Genomic DNA, 18,875 nt, shown 5'->3' with positions numbered 1-18,875 from the left:
CAGGAGGATCGCCTGATGAGCCTAGGAGCTGGCGGCTGCAGTGAGTGCCACTGCACTCCAGCCTGGGTGACAGAGTGAGACCCTGGGGCGGGGGGGGGGGGCCTGAAAGATAACAAGTGTTAGCAAAAATGTGGAGAAAAGAGAACTATTGTATATTGTTGGTGGGAATCTAAATTAGTACAGACATTATGGAGAATAGTATGAAGGCTTCTCACAATACTAAAAATTGAATTACCATATTATCTAGCAATCCCACAACTGCTAAATACAAAAAAAAATTAAAGTCAATATGTCAAAGACATATCTGCACTTCTATATTCATTGCAGCATAACTCATAATAACCACCCAAGTATGGATAAAGGAAACATGGTATTACACACTGAAATACCATTTAGCCTTTCAAACTATGGAAATTCTGTGACTTGCAACAACATGGATAAACCTGGAAGATATTACGGCAGGTGAAATAAGCCAGGCACAGAAAGACAAATATTGCATGATCTCACAAATATGAGGAATCTAAAAAAGTCAAACTTATAGAAGTAGAGTGGTGGTTATCAGAGTCTGGAAAGAGGGAAGGGGCCTGGGGAGATGAGGAGACATTGATCAAAGGGTACAAAGAAAGTTTCATAATACCTAATACAATTCAAATGAAAAAAAAAAAGAAAAGAAAAGAAAGTAAGTTTCAGTTAGACAGGAGAAATAAATTTTTGAGATCTATTGTACAGCACGGTGACTACAGCTAATAATAATGTATTATATATTTCAAAGTTGCTAAAAGAACATATTTTATTCTTTTTTTTAATCCCTCCAACCCAGTGGAGTAAAAAAAGAACATATTTTAAATGTTCTTACTACAAGTCTGTGAAGTGATGGATATCGTAACTAGCTTGACATAATCAATCCACAATGTATATTTCACATTGCACGCCATAAATGTATATAATTATGTCAATTAAAAACAAAATTTTAAATAAAAAGAATAAATAAATATAAAGCCAAAAAAAACCTTCACCAACACGGACAGATAAGATTTCAAACTGGAAAATGGGAAAGGGATGAGAGTGGAAAAATGGAGGAGGAGTATCAAGAACGGCTTGGGCAGGTAGAGGCGAAGGTAAAATTCAACCATGTTCAGAAGGGAACAAATGGAAGTGTTGAGAGGTAAGACAGACCCAATATATGGAAAGGACTTGAATCCCAAGCTAAGAAATTGGAATATAATTCAACAGAGAGGCTCTGAAAGTTTTACAGCAACAAAACATCAGGATCAGTTATGTGCTAGGAAAAAATATCCTCATCAGTTTAATAATCCAGATTAGAAAATGAGATCTGAAAGAGCTATTCAATGGACATCTCATTCTGTTGTAAAGCAACTTGCTTAGTCAGTCACCAAGTTTTGTTCTGTTTTTAATTTACAGCCAAAATCTGACTATTCATTTATTCAACAAATATTTGAGTCCTGGCTGTGTGCTGGGCACTGTTCTAAGCATGACAATAATGTTTATTTAACGGTAGTGAATCTGTACTCTAGAACAGTGGCTCTCAACTGGGGAGAAGGAGTAATTTTTGCCTCCCAGGGGACATTTGGTAATGTCTAAAGGCATTTTTGGTTGTCACAGTTGGGGGGTAAAGGGGTACTATCATATCTAGTGGGTAGAGGCCAGGAATGCTGCTAAACATCCTACAATGCACAGGACAATGTTCCCAACAACAGGAATTTACTAGCCCAAAATGTCAATAGTGCCAAGGTTGAGAGACCCTGCTCTAGAGCATTTTTTTTTTTTTTTGGGAGACAGAGTCTTGCTGTCAACTAGGCTAGAGTGCCATGACGTCAGCCAGCCTACCTCACAGCAAGCCCAAACTCCTGGGCTCAAGTGATTCTCCTGCCTCAGCCTCTCAAGTAGCTGGGACTACAGGTGCGTGCCACCACACCCAGCTAATTTTTTCTATTTTTAGTAGAGACAGAGGTCTCACTGCTCAGGCTGGTCTCCAACTCCTGAGCTCAAGCGATCCTTCCAGCTCCACCTCCCAGAGTGCTAGGGTTATAAGTGTGAGCCACCACACCCAGCCTAGAGCAGCACATTTTTATTTCCTCTTTCATAGTAACTGTTAAAAAATGTTAGCTCCATTTTCTCCTATTTCTATTTTACAACAGAGGCTTTAAAATATCTTTTAAAATGTACAACATTTTAATAATTTGGCAAGCAGAACTAAAGTATCATGAATCTTGAAGTTTAGTTTTAAAAAATGTATAACCTATATTTATAACTTTTAGAATGCCAGGTGCAACCTTAGGGATTTTTGAGCAAGAATAAGAACCCAATTCCTAAAGTTGCCATCCAAGGCCTTTTTTCAACAACTCGCCACAATTCACCTTCCCGACTCTTCTCCTACAGCTCCCCTCAGGAATAGCCTTTTCTTTTTTTCTTTTTCTTTTTTTAAAAAGCAAAATTACTTATTCTGAAACACACAAACAACCCTTCCTGCTCAGAGAAATCAAAAGCCACCCAGGCTTCATGGAGAAAAAAGATATGCTTTCAACGCAGAATAGCAATAAGGGATCGATTTACAGAGAAACCTGATCCAACCACAGTTCCTTAAATGTGAAAGATAACCCCCCTGGCTCATGCCACTGTCCTTATTTAGAAGACCCCCTATTTGCCTCTTCACCCTCCGAACCTATCTCACCCTTCAAATCTACCATCTTCCGAAATACTTTCCACAACACCCTAACAGGCCATCTCTGCCACCACCACCTGCCCCACCCTTACCCCATGCGATGTCTGTGGTTCTCGGGCCATTTTATTTATTTGGCAATGAACATGTCATCTCAATTTTATGAGTTCTCTTTTATATATACTCAGAAAGCTAAAATTATGATCAATTCACTTGTAAGATGAATGTGGAAGAAGGGGGTGTTTATATTTCCAGGCCAATCTTCAATGCTTTTTGAAAGATTCTGTTAAAATCACAATTCTGCAAAACATTACAGAGATTCCTCAAAGAAATAAAAGTAGACCTACCATTCGATCCAGGAATCCCACTACTCGGTATCTACCCAAAGGAAAAGAAGTCATCTTATTAAAAAGGACAACTGCACACAAACGTTCATCACAGCACAATTCACAACTGCAAAGATACAAAAAATCAACCTAAGTGCCTGGTGGATAAAGAAACTGTGGTTGTGTGTATATACATACCATGGAGCACTACTGCAGCAACTTACATGGAACTGAGGACCATTATCCTAAGTGAAGTATCTCAGGAATGGAAAAACAAACACCACGTGTTCTCACTTATAAGTGGAAGCTAAACGAGGGAAATACATGGCCATAAAGTGGTATAATGAACATTGGAAACTATGAAGCGGGGAGATGGGGAGAAGAGCAGGGGATAAAAATCTAACTGTCAGGTACAATGTACACTATTCTGGTGACGGGCACGGGAAAAGCTCACAATTCAGCATTATACTAGTCATCCATGTAACAAAAAACACTTGTACCCCCCTAAATCTATTGAAATGTTTAAAAAACCACAATTCCCAGAATTTGCAAGGAATAGATAGGTAAACAGATACATTCAGATATTATTGGTGAGAGTATAAATTGGTACAATTATCCTATGGTAATATTTGCCAATTTAAAAGTTTTTAGAATCTATATACCTTTTGGCTTAGGAATTCAACTTAGGAATTTATAATGAGTAAACAATAAAACTAAACAATAAAGGGTACAAAGGTTTAGCTATAAAAATATTCATCTTTGCATTGTTTTTAACTCTTAAAGATTGAGCGGGGGGGGGGGGGGGGGGAACATCCTTATCCAACAAGAAAAGACTATTCAGATAGATGAATCATTTACTTAAGCAATATAATACTCTGCAGTTACTAAAATACTATAGTATTATATCTATTGACATGCAAAATCTTTTTGTGACTATCTTGCCTAAGTGAAAAAATACAAACATGATTCCACATACCTTACTTAATATATTTTTTCTATTTTTGTTTTCTGCACATGTATATACACATACATAACTTTGTGTGTAAATAAAATATACCCCTAAGTCTTTGTAATCTTAAAATGGTAGGGCAAAATATTTTCACTGATGAATATTTATAATTTAGCTATATTAAATTTTCTGATATAATAAACATATTTAAGGCCTATTTACAGCTGAATGGCAATCTTACAAAACCTAAGCAACCTTAAGTTTGCTGTGGGAAAAACATTTTTAGTAGGAATGCTAGAACATCTTTGTACTTTCCATTAATCAAGTAGTATTTATCAATAACTACACTGGGGATTCTCACTTGGACATAAGCTAGGCAGCTTCTGGACCAAGAAACCCTAGGAAAGACTAATAAGAAGGCTAAGGGCAAGGACAGGAGGCCTGGAACCTCTTGGCAGGGAGGGATTATATAACATATGCCTTGGGGACTAGTTTGTGTGTGTTGGGCACAAAGCATAGACTTAGATGTGAAAGGTGTCATAAAACCAAAAAGGCAATGTAGCAGAATGTCATGAGCATGAAATCCAGAGGCAGAGAGCTTAGGGTCAATCCCACCTCTGCTTCTTACTAGGAAAATACAACCTTCGTCATGTCACTTCTCCCTGCCATGTTTGCCTCATCTGTATAATGGGCATAACAGAGCATACCTTGGAGGGTTCTCACAATAACGCATTCTGAGAATGGGGCCTGGCACTACTATAGCTATGCTCATTAGTTATCTACACTCATCATTGTCACTGCTCCTATTACTATGATGTGAAAAACTATGCTGCCAGGACAGCAGTAGCAGCTTCTAACGATCAATCACTTTTTAGGTTGGTCTCCTTTCTAATCTTGCCAGTTGCCCAAGTTCTGAAAAGAATAAGAAATAGACTCAAGAAGGAGATCCGAGAGGGAGACACTATGTGTGTGTGTGTAAGTGGAGATGGCGGAGAGAAGAATGGGGAGTGATACCAAGAATGAAAAGCAAATCAGTACAAGTTAGTTGTTCAGAAAAGGGGCACCAATAGTCCTTTTCCTCAATGCTGACAGAGGAGCTTCATGGTTTGTATCTTATGTCATTCACTTGGATAAAACCTTTCAATGTCTTTCCAAAGCCTTCAGAGTTAAATCAAAACTATTCATTACACTGACTTAATACTCACACTGGCTCTACAGCCTCATCTATTGACTCTCTTGTACCAAGCTCACTGACTTCTCATCATACCGAATTTCTTCAGTTACGAACTCACTCATCTCTCAGAGCCCTTTGCACATGCTGCTCCCTCTGCCTGGAAAGTAACCTCTACCTCCACCAGTAGCAAACTACTAGCCAACCTTCAAAACTCAGCCCAAGATCAACTCCAGAGCCCTTTCCTGACCTTCAAGCTAAGTGCCTCTGCTATGTGCTCCCCATGTGTGCACGATACTGCCAGCACCACACTGCATTGGTCTAGCCAGTGACTCCTTGAAAGGATCCGTCTTTATGTATTTGCAGATACTTTCCTGCGTAGTGAAAATAAGAATTTTAATAACTTATTAATCACACCTGGAAAATGCTAGTGAACCAAGTGATTACACTGAAAATGGGTAAAGAAAAACAAAGAACCAAACATTTATTCTGCCTTTCCCATATAAATGGTTACGTGGGGCAACCAAATATGACAGGAATTTTTCTCTTTATAAAAAGTATTCCAGCTAATAAAATGAAATAATTAACAAAATAGGAGCATGATCATTTCACAACCCTTAATGAATCAACAGATCTAGGCATTGGTCAGCAACAGCTGCTAGTATCACAAAAACAGACAGAAGGTACTGGGTGCCTACTGCTAACAGAGGTGCCACAGCATGAGAAGCGATCATGTACAATAAAACTAACCCTGAATCTAAGCAAGCCTCTGGTTCCAACTACTCTTTAGGAAATACAGAGAACAAAAAAACATCAGGATAAACCTGATGTTAAACCTCAGGATACAATCAGCAAAACCCAGACTATGGGAAATTCTGCAGGGCAAATAACCCATTTCTTTAACAAATAAATTCCAAGAATAAATGGTAACCTACAGATTAAAAGAGACGTAATCATAACGTCGGCCTTATTCAGATCCTGATTCAAACTATTAAAAGAAATTCAGACAATTGTTTGTCTGTACATTGAATATTGATATTATGGATTTAACTGTTGATTATTTTGAGGTATGATGGTGATATTAGGTTTTCTTTCAAAGCCTTTACTTTTTAGAACTATATTCTCGAATATTTATAAGTGAAATTATATTATGCCTGAAATTTGCTCCAAAATAACACAAGTGGGTAACAGTAAAAAATGAAACAAGATGGGATATATGTTGATAAGTGGTTAATTGAAATGATGGTACTTAGGGGTTCATTATACTATTCTCTACACATTTGTAGAGGGGCAAATTTTCTATGATGGAAAGTTTTTAATTAAAGGGTAGAAACGGAAAAAGAGTGACTATAAAAATCTACTGAATGCTGGGGTAAGTGGAAGGAGGGGAAAAAAGATCACAGGTGAGATAGCAACAACCTGAAAGAAATTATTTTAGCACAAAGATCTTTACTGGCCGGCGCGGTGGCTCACGCCTGTAATCCTAGCACTCTGGGGGCCGAGGCGGGTGGATCGCTCGAGGTCGGGAGTTCGAGACCAGCCTGAGCAAGACCGAGACCCTGTCTCTACTAAAAATAGAAAGAAATTATCTGGCCAACTAAAATATATATAGAAAAAAAAATTAGCCGGGCATGGTGGTGCATGCCTGTAGTCCCAGCTACTCGGGAGGCAGGAGGATGGCTTGAGCCCAGGAGTTTGAGGTTGCTGTGAGCTAGGATGACACCAGGGCACTCTAGCCCCAGCAACAGAGTGAGACTCTGTCTCAAAAAAAAAAAAAAAAAAGAAGACCTTTGTGGAAGAAAAGACACCACCAGAAGCACGATTTAGGATACAAAAGAGTGCAAAGACTCAGGTGAAGATGTCTTCACACAGCACTTTCAGCAGAGTATTAAAGGACAGACCCTGTAGTGAAGCCTGGGTTCAAACGCTGGCTCCCTGATTTGCTCTGAGCCTTAGTTTACTCATATGTTAAAAAAGAAAAAAAGGACAAAATAATCTCTACTTCAGAGGACTTCTGTAAGAATTAAATGAGTTAACAGTGAAAATATACTGTTCTCCTAAAACAGTGCTTCATAGAAGTTTTCCTCCTTATCATCACCCTCCCCAATTTATAAACAGAAACACAAAACCCCAGCCAGGCCCAAAGGCTCACACCTGTAATCCTAGCACTCTGGGAGGCCAAGGCAGGAGCCCAGGAGTTTGAGACTAGCCTGAGCAAGACTGAGACCCCGCTCTACTAAAAATAGAAAAATTAACCAGCACTCTCCTGTATTCTCAACTACTCGGGAGGCTGAGGCTGAGGATCACTTGAGCCCAGGAGTTGGAGGCTGCAGTGAGCTATCATGATGCCACTGCATTCTACCCAAGGCGACAGAGTGAGACTGTGTCTCCAAAAAAAAAAAAAAAAACCACCAAAAAAATAACAAACAGAGAAACTGAACCCCGCTCCTCACTCCCCCACTTTCACAGTCTTAAAAAGAAATAAAAAGAAACACAAACCCTGAGAGGTGAAGTGACTTGCTTAATGACTTTAGAATCACCTTCCAGGCATTGTGCTGACAGTACCATGGCAAAGGCTGGCTAATATTCACAAAGCATTTCCCTTTCCTCCTGGGCATAGAGTTAAACTTCATTTCCCAGTCTCCCTTCCACAAGACTGAGTTCTGGACACTGAAGTGTGGGCAAAAGGGAAGGAAACCTCTTTACTACTTCCAGGCCTTGTTCCAAACTCTTCCATGCAACCCCTCATCTCTTCTCTCCCCCAACTGCCAAGTGGACATCAATGCCTGGGACCACCGTAGAAGTCTGAAGACAGCAGAGAACAGACTAGTCTGAGCTCCAGTATGACTAAACTGTTATTTTGTCAAGCCCCTGAGAGTTCAGCCAGCATAATTTGAAAAGACTACTTCTCATGGACTCACACAACCACCATTACTCCCATTTTGTTCATGGGGAAATTGAAGCACAGAGGTGTCATAGTTATTTAATAGTATAGCCAATGGGAGGCTGAGGTGGGTGGATCGTTTACGCTCAGGAGTTCGAGACCAGCAGGAGCAAGAGCGAGACCCCGTCTCTACTAAAAATAGAAAGAAATTATCTGGACAACTAAAAATATAGAGAAACAATTAGCTGGACATGGTGGCACATGCCTGTAGTTCCAGCTACTCAGGAGGCTGAGGCAGGAGGATCGCTTGAGCCCAGGAGTTTGAGGTTGCTGTGAGCTAGGCTGATGCCACGGCACTCTAGGCAACAGAGGGAGACTCTGTCTCAAAAAAAAAAAAAAAAAAGGTAGTATAGCCAAGCTCTGAACCAGCACTGCCTCAATACAGAGCTCAGGATCGTAAGTGTCCTCCAAAATCTTAAGACCAATAAATGGAACCAAGACTTCTCACTTATAGTGGACAGTTTAATACAGAATTTTGCTAAATATTCCTAGAAATATCACTTTAATCTGCCATAAGAATAACCACAGAATAGTGTTAAAGTAGAAAGATATAAATAGGTCCCCAAAAGGTTAAATGTGGTCTTACAATAGACAAGAGACATATTAGAATAAGATTTTAAAAATACGATGTACATGGCTGGGTGTGGTGGCTCACACCTGTAATCCTAGCACTCTGGGAAGCCAAGGCAGGAGGATAGCTTGAATCCAGGAGTTTGAGGTTGCTGTGAGCTAGGCTGACACCATGGCACTCTAGCCTGTATGACAGAGGGAGACTTTGTCTCAAAAAAAAGAAAAAGGAAAACTTTAGCCCTGCATGGTGGCACACACCGGTAGTCCCAGCTACTTGGGAGACTGAGGCAGGAGGATCGCTTGAGCCCAGGAGTATGAGGTTGCAGTGAGCTAGGATTATGCCACTGCACTCTAGCCCAGGCAACAGAGGGAGACCCTGTTCATAATAATAATAATAATAATATTATCAGGGACATTTTAATTTATAATTCAGACTTATGAATCTATAAACAGGATTCCATTTGAATTTCACCTGAAACTGAATTATAATTTCACCAAATGCCACTTTCATCTGAGTTGTGTTACAATTTTAAAAATTACTAAGAACTTTGAATCACAGAGATTTAAGCCCTAAATGGGTTAAAACAATTCTAATGGGTCTGTTTTAACAATTCCATTAGTAAAACTTTTTATGTAACTTTAGCTAATACAGGAAATTTACTTATATTCTAAAACTACTGTACTGGGTTCAATGGTGTCTCCCCAAAATTCACATCCATCCAGAACTTGAGAAATGTGATCTTATTTGCAAATAGGGTATTTGATGACACAATCAAGTTACAATGCAATCATGCTGGAATACTGAAATAGAATGACCCCTAAATCCAATGACTGGTATCCTTATTAGAGGGAAATTTGGACCCAGGGAGAAGGGCAGGAACTGTAGTGACCCAGCTACGAGCCAAGGATCCCCAAGGACTACCAGCAACCAGAAGTGAGAAGACAGGAGATGGATTCTCATTCTGATTCTCATTCAGAACCACCATAAGGAACCAACTTTGCCAACATCTTGATTTCTGATTTCTAGCCTCCAGAACTGTGAGAGTTTAAATTTCTGGCGTTTTAAGTCAGCCAGCTGTGGTACTTTGTTATGGCAGTAGTACAAGGAATCTTGTACAACTACCTTCTTCCCAGTGTTACAGTCCAACTCAGAATGCTAGATCCCTTTCCCCATCATCAGAAAAGTGACCCAATGCTAAGAAGCAGATTCACTCACTCACCATTTCCTACATAAGGGTAATTGAACGTGGGACAAAACATGTCATTACTGATACCTGGATATATTTTCCAACTCACACTACTCAAGAGATTATCCAAGAAAATCATTTTTCGATAGGGAGAAAGAAAAAAAAATAACAAAACACCAAAATATTCACAGCAGCATCATTTTTAAAGCAAAGGACTTACAATATGGTGGTATTCATCCTGACATGTGCTTCTGTACTTGCCAGCAGCATGCTCTTCCATCCTTCCACCTGTGCACTAGATCCCATCCCAACCCCTTATTCCAAAATGTCCTCTCTTTCTTGTTTATCTTTAACTTCTCTCTCACCACCACCACCACCATTCCTGCCACTGTCCCACATTCCCATAAATCTATAAATTAAGCCACAGCTTTATCTACTTCTAAAGGTCCATAATTCCTGAACCCTGCTTCCTTCCTCTCTAGGCATCGTATGTTGTACTTTACCTTCAGAGCCAAACTTCTTTAGAAAGTCTAACCTATCATTTATATCTATACCTTTTCTTATCTTCAATTCACCTCCTGGAATCTGGTTAACAAACCCAATATATTTCACTGATGTTGGACAGTCAAATCTATCACACACTTTAGAAATTGTCTTTTCCTTCACAGCTGTCTCTAGCACTGACTCTGTACATTACACAAGTTACCACTAGAAACCTCCATCTCCTGGTTTCTCTGGCTATTCCTCTCAGTCTCCTTTACAGTGTTTCCTTCTGATCGTCCTTGAAAATACTAATGCTCCCTGGAAGAGAGTTCTCAACCTGTCTTTTCACTAGACACAGTCTTCTTCCCCCAACTTCCATCTTTATACTGATTCTCAGCTGTCTAGTTCACACCCACCATCCACATATCCAAATACCAAGTGACTATCTCCACCTGAATATAATACAGCCAACTCTGAACTCGAAAGATCCAAAACTGAATCTATCATCAACCACCTAGAAACTTCAATCATCTGTTTTCTACCTCTTCCTATATAACTCCTACTAATCCCGTCTCTGAAATCTCTTTTCAATGTGTAGCCTCTGCATCATCCCCCAAACTGTCTTATTTCAGGGACCCAATGTTCTCTAACCTGTCGACCCAACTACTTCCAATCTCCCTCCATTTATACCCTCCATACTAATTCCAGACAGATATTTTGATATTTGATATCACCCCCCTTCTTTTATCCTTCAGTGGTTACATACTCCAAAGCCTTAAAGACAGAAATACAAACTTAACAGAGTATAACACCCTTCATGATGAAACCTACGCCAACCAGTTCAGTCTCACCTGCTGTCACTACCATACCTCCTATACTTTTGTCATATTTAACCGTTTATCATCCCTTTCAAAATTCTTTGTCTTTGTATGTGCTATTCCTTCTGCCTAAAATACTTTTTGGAAAGTCCTTACAAGCTTAGATGTCACCTCTTTCAGGAAGGCTTCATCTAAGCCTCAGGGATAATGGGCTCCAATTCAGAGCCCAGGGGGGAGAGAGAGAGAGAGAGAGAGAGACAGAGAGACAGAGAGAATGAATGTATGTATATATCTTTCATATACCCACCCCTGTCTCCTCACCCAACTTTAGGATTTAAGGGCAAGGATCTCATCTCACCATTCTGTATACTTCTAATACCTAGCGGAATACCTGACATAGTAGTAGGCACTCAATGAATAAATATTAGATGAATAAACCAAATTCACAGATTGACCCAAAAAAAAGCTGTACCACATCAAGGAATTAAGGTAAATATGACACTTATCAACTTTATATTACAGAGGCTCTAATATATTGGTATTTACATTACATATACATACACATACATTTTTATATATATATGTATCATGATGTTTGGTTCCATATAAATTCATTCCCCCAACCTGGCACACTCCTACAGTAATTTTTTTCTATTATGTGTACTGTTTACAGCAAGTCTAAAGAAACTAATTTTAATTGTTCCTAATCTTATAAATTCCTATGCCCACAAATACATGGACCAGAAATTTTTCTGGAAACACATAAATAAAAATTACTAGTGGTTATATGGGTAAAGTGGTTATGAACTGAATTGTGTCTCTGCCTGCCCCCCCCCAACAAAATTCATGTCAGAAAATAAATTTGTTATTTAATTTAAGCCACCCAGTCTGTAGTATCTTATTATGACAGCCCAAGCAAACTAACAGAAGAAGCTTCTCGTTTATAGCATTAAAATTTCCTAATCATTTACATGGAATTTTTTAAACCAGCAGGGGTTATGTGAATGGTGGGATTATGGACATTTTCATTTTCTTCTTTATGCTGGTCTGTATTTAAAAACTTCAGACTTGTCCTTGTTCTTCTGATGTGGCCTCAGGAACAAGTGCAGAACCTTCGGTAACAAACCTAACTCTGAGCAAAATGTGTCTCACCAAGAAGTGTGACACTTCATGATAAGGAACAGGAAATCAGAAGGAAAGACAGCAACTCTGAGGTTGGGTGTAAGATTGACGTTGCAGTAAAATATTCAGAAGGTTAAAAATTATAAAATGTGTATCAAGTGGCAGATAAACAGTGACAGTATGTATGTACAATTCAATAGCAGAGATGAAGTACAGTTGGCCCTTGAACAAAATGGGTTTAAACTGCCTGGGTCCACTTATACACGGATGTTTTTCAATAAAAGTTACACTGAGTGTGCCTACCTCTCCTGCCTCCTCTTTCATCTCTTCTACCTCTTACACCTCTGCCACCCCTGAAACAGCAAGACCAAACCCTCCTCCTCCTCCTCCTCCTCCTCAGGCTACTCAACATTAAAAAAAAAAAAATTAAAAAAAAACCAAAAAAACTTTAAAAAGGCCAGGCTTAGTAGCTCAGGCCTATAATCCCAGTATTTTGGGAGGCCAACGGGGAAGGATTGCTTCTAGGCCAGGAGTTCACGAACAGCCTGGGCAATATAGTTAGACCCCATCTCTACAAAACATTTTTTTAAAAATTAGCTGAGGATGGTAGCACATGCCTGTAAGTACCAGCTACTCAGGAGGCTGAGGCAGGAAGATCACTTAAGGCCTGGAGTTTGGAGTTGCAACGAGCAATGATGATGCCATTGCACTCCAGCCTGACAACAGAGTGAGACTATGTCTCAAAAAAAAAAAAAACAAAGTAACTATCTCACCTATCTGTAATTAGCTCTATGAACAAATTTCAATGACCTCTACGTGGTTTTTATAATCCTCTCTCTCTCTCATGTTTTAGATTCTCAGGCCAGTAGGGCTTGATGGCCTTTCAGAGTTGTTTCCCAAAAATGACAGAATTTCTAGAAGACAAAGGAGTAGAGATTCTGAAGGGCCCTGGGCAAACTTCCTGACATCCCCCAAACCTACCCCAATGCATACAGCCCCTAGTGCATGACAACCTGCCCTAAAGCACCTGGCCCCTCCTTCAAAAGCCCATGACCTCCATTAGTCAGAGAGAGATTTGAGGCAGCTTCTCCCATTCTTTTCTATTAAAAAAATTCCTTTCTTCCTTGGCAATTCTCATCTCAATAATTGCATCTTTGTGCAGCACACAACTGGACCTAGGCCAAAGCCCCCTTGTGGTGTTGATAACACGACTATGCTCCCTCAGCCCCAACAGCCCTATCCTTCTACAGCAGGACTGAGAATTGGAAAGGCCTCAGAGCACCCATATGACTGTGGAAATGACCTGAACTCATATCGTCACAATTTCTTCTTGAACAATGAAATGCACAGTTTAAAGGGGGAAGATAACAGCTTTTTAGATAAACTTCTATACTATTTCACATCTACTTCACAATGACCCTACACCCTCATTTATAACTCACCTAGTTATTAGTAATCAACCCTTGGTCAAAGGTAAAAATGAAGAGCTGTGGAACTGTTCTTAAAGGCACTGTGCTTAGCATTCCACATGCATTATCTCAATTGAAAGTTCATGGTTTAATGAACCTGCCTAAAGTCACATCAGAACCACCAAATTGTACAACTCCAGGAATCACAATTTCATTGCATTTTATGTGAGTGCCCTCCCGGCACAACATGAATGGAGTCATGTGATAAAGTAGTCCAGGACACACAGTGTGGTAGAGCTGAGGCTCAGAAACTCTGCTGTTTAATAAGAAAGCCTACATTTAAAAATTTAAACTTACATTGCCTCCCATCAATGAGACTGAAGGATAAACAATAAATATAATAAAACAAGAATTATTTGTTACATAATAAACCAGTTATCAGCCTTGTTAGTGAAGGAAGAAAAGGAGGGAGAGAAGGAAGCTCAATAGTGAATGACTATTGATGAGACTGAAACTGAAATGGAAGCCTTATTGAAGAATTTGCCTCAGGTGAAACAGAACATCTTTAGTGCTAGAAGCCAGTAACAAGAGAGAGATCAAAAGGGTACTGAGGCATAGGGCTTTTTATTTTTCCCCCACAAGCCCCATAGTGTCCCAGTGATAGTCTTATAGAGAATGTCTAGTCCGCTTTCAGGTTAAAATGACACCTGCACTCAGAGTAGGAAAAACTATAAATTATGCATTGGACGCTGCAGTCACCAGCCCCTACTTGTAACTCTGAAAGAAGATTCATTCTATCTCTAAATTAGAAATAAATCAGAGTAAAAAACCTCATTTATGGCTTGGAAATATTTAGAATCTATTATAACAAGTACTCATTTTCTTAACATGCAAAGAGTATTTACAAATCACTAGAAAAAGGATGACCAACCTAAAAGAAAAATGGGCAACAACACATAGAAGTCACTATTAGTTGCTATGAGTTACCGAGCCAACAGCTACTCCGTCTCACTAGTTCCTTGCTGCCAAGTCCACCTCCCATTATAATGGCTGAAAGAAACAGATCCTTGTGTTCCCAGCCTCACTTGTACCTAGGACATGGGCACATGACCGGCCATAGCCAACAGGATCCAAGGAAAAATCTGCTGAGGGCTTCTGGGAAAGGTTCTTATTTCAAATAAAAGAGATGTGCAAGAACCAATAAATACATTTTGTCTTTACTGGCAGTGGTCACTGGACCTGGTGTAAACTATGATTTGCCTTTTTCTCATACCCCACATCCAATCCCTCAACACATCCCTTCAGCTCCACCTCTACAGATGCGGAGCCTCAACTCCCGACTCCCCTCATGCTCCATCTCCCACCCGGCTGCTCCCAGTATTCTCTCAACATGCCTCCTCCTACCTTGATCTCCTTCATTCTCCTCTCAGCATGACAGCCAGCAGGAGCCTTGCAAGGTCTTAGATAAGGTCACTCCTCTGGCGCTAAAGTCCCCACAGGTATCTCAATTGACCCAGGAAACACCAAAAGATCTCACAATGGTTTGACTTCCTGCTCTTCTCTTTTTCTGCATCACTCAGCTGCTGCCTCACTGGCCCTTTCAGTTCTATGAACTTGCCAAGCACATTCCTACCTCAGGGCTTTTGCACTCACTGTTCCTTGCTTCTGAAATGCTCTTCCCCCATATCTGCCTTTGCATTATTACTATCTACCTTTCAGATTCTACTCAAATGTCACTTCATTGAGGCCTTCCCTGATGGCCCCATTTAAAATAACCCAACACAGCCCTTCTCACTCCCTTCATGGCTTCATTCTCCACCATAATACTTAACATCTTCTTTTTTTTTTAAAAAAACGATGGTTAGATGCCACGAAGTAGGTGGCAATGCCTTAACCATATGCGTGTTGTACAGGCCCGAGAGCCTCTTCCATCCTTGTCAAGGTGAGTGCTAACCTTCTCTCCTTGCATACAACACAACATCTTCTGACATACTATAAATTTTACCTATTTGTTTGCCTTCTCCCTCACCCCTACTAAAATATACACTTCATCAGGGCAAAAAACTTTGTTTTGCTTACTGCTCCATTTCCCATGCTTACAGAATATTGGCTGGTATATTGTCAGTGCTGAATAAGCATTTAAGTGAATTAGTCTAACAATCATCAATAACAAGCTGAGGATAAATGAGCAGGAAAATGTGAAAGCATCTAGGTCCAGGACAATTTCACTGAGCCACAAAATTACATTTGGACTTCTGGTCATGTGAAATAAAATTTTACTTACTGTTTAAGCCATTCTTAATTGAAGTTTTTGTTATTTGAAGCTGAGAGGCACTGGATATGGGACACAGGCAGGCAGTTTGCAAAACATAAATGAATAAATACAAGTAGCAAAAAAACTAATGGCAAATGTACTCAACTCAATTATAAGACACACAAATTTTAAAAAATTTAAAAATTTGGCAAAAATATAAAAGTTTGGTACATGTATATCTCATTTAACATGACTCACTAGGCCAGGCGTGGCAGCTCATGCCTGTAAGCCTAGCACTCTGGGAGGCCAAGGCGGGAAGATCACTTGAGCTCAGAAGTTCGAGGCCACCCTAAGCAAGAGTGAGACCCCATCTCTACAAAAAAATAGAAAAATTAACTGGGCGGTGCAGTGCATGCCTGTAGTTCCAGCTACTCAGGAGGCCGAGGCAGGAGGATTGCTTCAGCTCAGGAATTTGAGGTTGCAGTGAGCTACAGTGATGCCACTGCACTCTAGTCAGGGCAACAAGAATGAGACTGTCTCAAAAAAAAAAAAAAAAAAAAAAAACTCACTAAAACACTAGTAACATAAGAATTTTTTTAATTTTATACATAAATGTACAATAACTCACTAAGAGTATGATATTCTATTACTTGTATTTCTCCCCATGCTTTAAGTGCTAAACAAGACTGTTGACTTTTGGCCAATAACATAAAAAAAATAGTTGACTCTGATAAAGTGCTTCCTCTCATGCTAGCCACTTTTATATGCATTATTTATTGCCCACAACAGCCCTACAAAATTTATTATCCCATTTTAAAGTTGAGGGAACTGAGCTTAAAAAAAAAAAAGAAATCAGCCCCAAATCAAATAGCTGCAAAGTGGTAAGGTTAGGATTTGAACCGAGGCAGTTTTGAGACCAGAACCCAACATACTTATAAACAACATTAACCAATAAGCAGAGCATTCTCCCAAAGTGAATGTGTTCCACAACATGTTATTTATTCCACTTGTGCCTTTTTCTGCCATTTAGTTGGTGTTTGGGTTTTGACCCACAACAACTGACAAAAGGTATTCAAGTGACAGGGCAGGAGGATCGCTTGAGCCCAGGAGTTTGAGGTTGCTGTGAGCTAGGCTGACGCCACGGCACTCTAGCCTGGGCAACAGAGAGAGACTCTGTCTCAAAAAAATAAATAAATAAATATAAATAAATAAATAATTCTATTAGAACTCCCACTCCCATTTTCAGAAGTATATGCCCTGACTACTTTCTCTCCCACCAACACATGTTGTTGGTGAGATATTGGCAAGAGAAAGACATACTCTGTTGTGAGAGACCAAGTCAATACCTCATTTTTTGAAGGGCAATTGTTTAGTATTCATTAAAACTTAAGGTACTGTATTCTTTGATGAGAAAACTTTACATCTAGGAATTTACCGTGCAGAACACGTCCATATGTACAAATATACAAGTACATGGATGTTTGATACAAAGACAACAATGGAACTGGAAATCAAGTAAATGACCATCAACAGGAGAATGGTTAAACGAATTAGGGTGCCTTCTTTTAAAACCTGTTTCTTGACTAGAATGGATCTTTAAGCTAAGTAGATGACACTATTGTCCACTCAGCTGCTGAAGTCAAAAATCTAGAAGACAACTTTAATTCTTCTTTCTCCCATATGCCTCTCAGCAAATCCTTCTGCAGATCTTATCACTGTAGCTTTCCAAACACTTATGATCACCTCTCTTCTCTGCCACCATCTTACTCTAATCTGTATCTGCCAAGATTACATCAATAGCCTTATTGGTGTTTAAAATCCTCCAATAGCTTTCTATTCAATGAGGATAAAATCCCAGCTCCTTACCATGACATGAAGGGCACTATATAATCAGGCTCCTGCTGACCTCTCAAATATGATCTACTAAGCTCTCCTCACTGCACAATTACAGCAGCCTTTTTTATTTTGGGAGAAAGAAGGGTCCCTTGAGTATGACACACTCATTCTTGTTTTAGAGCCTTTATGATGAAACGTGTTCTTCCTAAAATGCCACCTCATCATTCAGATCTATTTCTGGGTTGGTTGGTTTTTTCAGATTCACTCTGTTGCCCAGGCTAGACTAGAGTGCATGCAGTGGTATCATCATACCTCACTGCAGCCTCAAACTCCTGGGCTCAAGTGATCTTCCCACCTCTGCCTCCCAAGTAGGTGGGACTATAGGCATGCACCACCAAACCCAGCTAATTTTTCTATTTTTCTGTCAAGACCTCCTCTCGCTATGTTGCTCAGGCTGTTCTCGAAGACTTGGCCTCAAGCAATCCTCCCACCCCTGCCTCCCAAAATGCTGGGATTACAGGCATCATACTGAGGCCCAAAATACAAAGTAATTATCTCAGAAATGTGGATTGGGAGAAGACGGCCTTTCACTTTTTAAGTTATGCCCTCCTGTACTCTTTGAATATTTTTACCAGCATAAATTACGTTCATAACTCTTTCTGTAACACCTTTTCTAATCCTCCACATCGTGTAAAAGGCCTAACACACATAGTGGGTATCTGCTTTTCTAAACACTCAGAACACCTCACACACAACTTACTGCTCCTATTATAGTTCTACAATCTAACATATTCTGAAACATTGGATAATTATCTAAATATTTATTACTTTTTGGTCTAGTCCAGTGTGAGAACTGAAAGAGATCCTCTGGTTCAAAACAGCAGACCAAACATATACATTTATCCCCCTTGCATGAAAGACCATTTAAGTGGTAGTGAAAACAATGTAAGAAAAATAAAAATTATTTTTGAGAAACAAAATAAATGGAGAAAACTCCCTCTAAAGAAAAAACACATGGGCTGGGAGAGAGAACTAGTGAAGCTAATGCAGGAATTAGCACTTTGGGTAAAATAATGAACTCCTAAATGTCAGAATACAAAAGAATAATGACCAACTTCACCCTAAA

At 39.6% G+C, this 18,875-nt stretch overlaps 1 protein-coding gene and 1 non-coding gene across 11 annotated transcripts in view; both read right to left on the bottom strand.

Annotated features, from left to right (window-relative positions):
* Positions 1-18,875, bottom strand: part of KMT2C (lysine methyltransferase 2C) — a 252,561-nt gene that overhangs the window by 210,034 nt on the left and 23,652 nt on the right. The window lies entirely within an intron of this gene.
* Positions 15,509-15,635, bottom strand: LOC123647889. The gene has a single exon (XR_006738416.1). It is a non-coding gene; the product is annotated as a U6atac minor spliceosomal RNA (small nuclear RNA).

This window comes from Lemur catta, chromosome 11 (assembly GCF_020740605.2).
Source record: "Lemur catta isolate mLemCat1 chromosome 11, mLemCat1.pri, whole genome shotgun sequence".
Classification (NCBI taxonomy): domain Eukaryota; kingdom Metazoa; phylum Chordata; class Mammalia; order Primates; family Lemuridae; genus Lemur; species Lemur catta.
Note: the sequence above shows the minus strand (reverse complement) of the source record. Positions and strands in the feature narration are given on the sequence as shown.